The sequence below is a fragment of the Sarcophilus harrisii genome, chromosome 2 (genome assembly GCF_902635505.1).
Source record: "Sarcophilus harrisii chromosome 2, mSarHar1.11, whole genome shotgun sequence".
Lineage (NCBI taxonomy): Eukaryota > Metazoa > Chordata > Mammalia > Dasyuromorphia > Dasyuridae > Sarcophilus > Sarcophilus harrisii.
Genome location: NC_045427.1, coordinates 645,380,604 through 645,384,606, shown reverse-complemented (window position 1 = coordinate 645,384,606; position 4,003 = coordinate 645,380,604). Strand labels below are relative to the sequence as shown.

General features: G+C 36.8%; 1 pseudogene; it reads right to left on the bottom strand.

Moving 5' to 3' along the window:
• Positions 1–375: 375 nt before the first annotated feature.
• On the bottom strand, positions 376–1,277 carry LOC100930031 (annotated as a pseudogene).
• Between the last annotated feature and the right edge of the window lie 2,726 nt (positions 1,278–4,003).

The following is a 4,003-nucleotide window of genomic DNA, read 5'->3' as shown; positions in this document are numbered from 1 at the left end:
ATTGTTTTTAATAACAGTTTCAAATTATTTTCCTCCCAGCCTTCAATCCCTCATCTGTTGAGAAGGCAAGAATCACAATGCCCATTCTATATATGGAGTAATAAGCCATGAATAAGATGAAGAAACTGAAGACCATAGTGATTTTTTTTTTTAAAAGCAACTGGTTTAATGAGATGATTTCCACATATGCTACATAAAGTTCATAAAGGTCACAATTCAGTGAAGTACAAAACATGAAATTACAAACAGCAACAGAGGTGGGCGGCGCCCCCCCCCCCCACCCTCCACAATGGCAGGGACTAGGCCAGGCTGCTATTAAACCAGGCCCCTTGTTTCCATGTACAAAAGAATGACTCTGATCAATATTAAATTATACTGAAAACCAATGGACTACAAAGCCAATACTATTCTAGGTGGGGGATAAGTCCTTCAAAGCAGGAAGGGGGGAGTGGAAGGAGGAAAAGACTCTGTTGCTACAGCCCCAGACATCACTCGCGCTGCTCCATTTTTACTTTGGGCAGCCTCAGGAAGGTCCGATTTTTCTTCTCCTTCTTTCCCTTTGTGTTTGCCTGGAAATTTCTCCAACTGTCCACACGCCCATCTCGACTTTCCTCAAAGTTTTTCAGCCATTCTATTTCTCTCTTTGCTTTTTCTTATGCTTCAATCTCTTCTTCTCTTTGTCGCTTCCTTTCGTGCATTTCTTTAGCTTCTCTCTCTTTCCTCTTTATTTCCAATTCAGCAAAAAGCTTCATTGTCTGTTTGTAAACTGCCTGTTTGAGCAATTCAGGGTCATCTTCTTCCACATTTGTAGGTTTTCCCTTCCTTCTTTAGTTGTTTCTTTCGCTCTTTCACGGTGTGCTCCACGTACTCTTTTCCTGCTTGAATGACGTCCAGGGCTCTCTTCTTCTGCTCCTGATCCAGGAGCAGTTTGTAGGCTTTGTCAACAGCTTCAAAAGCCTTCTGTGCTCTCTCTGCATCATCTTGGTTTTTGTCAGGATGTACCAATATGGATAACTGCCTGAACTGCTTCTTGATTTCTTCATCTGTCACTTCGGGGTCTATCTGGAGAACCTCAAATGGATTCAAGTTAAAATAAGATGATCCAGGCCGGGTAAGTCTTTCAATCTGATTTTTTGACGTTAAAACAGAATCTCTTTTTTTTCCTATTTGTTTCACCTCGCTGTAGAAGGTCATAAACGCCTCTTCGGTGCTACCGCCGCCGGAAGCCCCACTTTCCCCCAAAGCCGCCATTTTCCCCCGACCATAGTGATCTTATAAAAATTAATAGATACATAGATAAATAGATAAATGAATTCATAAAAAGAGAAGTAGAATGGAAGAGAAAAAGAGAAACAGAATGACAAAAAGATACAGAGACAGAAAGATAAATTATAGACAGACAGATAGAAAGACTAGGTATGGAAATATAGTGAAAATATAGGATTTGAATCCTGGACAGTTGTCTACAATTTTTTTATATCAAGTAGAAGATAGCATATGATCTCTTGAGTCTGGGGAATAGCTGGTTGTTCTCTTTGGTTTGTTTTGTCATTCATTCATTTCACCATCAGTTTATGCACTTTGGGGTATTGTAGACACCAGGGACATGTAATTAATTAATTAACAATTAATAAGAACTTACTCTTTTCTGGACATTGAATTTTGATGTAATTAAGACGTGTTCCTGCCCTTACAGAACTTATACCATGCCATCAAAAAGGCAACATTCCACTTGGGAAAAGAGCACAAAATAACATAAAATCCATTTTATGCCCAAAAGTCTATAATCCGATTCAAAATTATAGGATCAAGCCGAAAAGTGCCACTCCAGCTTGGAGATAGAAGATACTCAACAGGGAGAAGGGAGGATTTTCTTTTCTTTTGGTTTAGTTTGGGTTTTATTGGGGAGGAGGGTGTTTTTGTTTTTTGCATAGCTGATTTTCAACATGAAATCTTCCGACAGCAAAGACTGAATTCTTAATGTGATCCTTTGCTTGTTGGTGTGACATTCATTGTGAATTCAATAAAGAATGAACCTTTCAAAAGCGAGTTGCTCTGTCATGTTTGGAAGCCCAGGGGGTGATGGAGTTTGATAGGAAATGCTACAGTAGCTGGCTGTCATGCAAATTGTCCTCGCTGGGCAGCCTCATTGCCATCATCTGTTTCTGAAATTGTTTGCTCTCACCAGCTGTCAAATGGAGTTTTACATTTAGCCACAAGAAACAAATGCATTTGGACACCAGATTTCCTTCAGCATTCATGGATATCCATCATATGACTTCTAGAAAAGGGAGAAGGTAACAACCAAGCTTTTGTTATGTAATTTCTTTTTCTTTTTCTCTTATTTGTTTGCAGGGTCTTTTTTTTTTCCTTTTGTTTCATGAATCTAGTGAATGTCTTCTGTATTTAAAGAAAAATCTTTTATGGTTCATTGAAAAATTATCAATGAGTTTTACAAATGAAATATCCAGATAGAGATTAACATTAAAATATGACATATGGCACAAAAATTATTAACAATGATAATATTGAATTTATTTTAAATATGGCAGGGGGAGAATTTTCAAGTTAAAAGAAGTTCCTGTTAACATGGTATAGTCAATTGAACAATGAAATTGGAGGTAAAAGACTTGAATTTAATTCCCAGTTTTTAGGTTCAGTGAGAAAAAAAAATCTGAAATTTGAAGCTGAAAAGACTTGAATTTGAATACTCTCTTTGGGATATATTGTTGGTGGCTCCACAGGGAAGTCATCTAATCTCACTTACTCTCAGTTTCCTAATGTGATCTGGAGATAGGATCAAGAGCAAAAGGCTTGATGAATTCTAAAGTTGATTTGACTAGGTCAATATCTATGATTTCATTATACGATAATATTTATGATTCCATGATATGGCGACATCTATGATTCCATGATATGTGTGACTACTAGGAAGTCTTTGAACCTCTCTCAATGACATTTCATTATCTGTAGTAGTATTTCTGCTTCCTACCTAACAAGGTTATAAAAATGTGATCATATGCTTCTGGAATATTATACTTAGTCCTAGCTACTTTTAGGGAGGATGTTGATAAGTAAGAGAACAACTGGACAAATGGGGTAGTTGTTAGTTACTTGCTGCAGGGGCATGGTAGAGAAATTTTTAAAAATCCAAAATGAGTTCAACTAAAAACATCAAAGAAAACCAAAATAAGTGCAGACCAAGAATTCATACTCACACTGCTGTATGATATCCTCCAGAGAAAGACTGGCTACTGCTCCTTTTTTTTAGCATTCTAGGAACTCTCCTGAGAGACATCAGAATTTTCTCTGATTCTTTCATGTCCATCTTCCATGCTAGTGTGTCCTTCCCATTGTCAATTACTAATGAATTAGTATAATCATTAAATTATTGATATTCTCTACTGATTATCATTCAAAATTTCAATCAGCATATTAACAACAATTTGTCTTATTATAGGGCATGTATTATGGAGATATAGCAAGAATCTACTTTACACACTACTTTTCCCAAAACATGGGAACACACACTTTTCTCTAACATATTATTCTTTGGTATAGTGGCTTCAACCTTAAATAATTTGCTACAAAGCACAATACCTTTTCCAGGTTATTTCTCGAAAAATCTATATACTGCATGAGTCATTATTGCTTCCTCTTGATTTTCCTGCTGAGATTAGTAAATTACTTGGGACTTATTTTCCTGCATCAGGACAGACTCTCTGCAAAAACTGGAATAAGACTCCTAATAATTCACTCCCCTCACCTTTCGAAGTTCAAAAGTATTGTTCCGTAACCTAAACATAGGAAATGCAGAGGCAAAGAACTGATACCTATATGCAGAGAACACATTTCAGTCCATATGAGGATGGTCCTGAATCTCTTTATCAAAATGTTATATCATGCTTTTGTTTGGGGGGGAGGGTGCCTTTTTTTTTTTTTGCTCAAATCAGTCGGTCAATAAAGAAGATCAAGTTGCCTTATGAGGGTATCTTATGTCTAC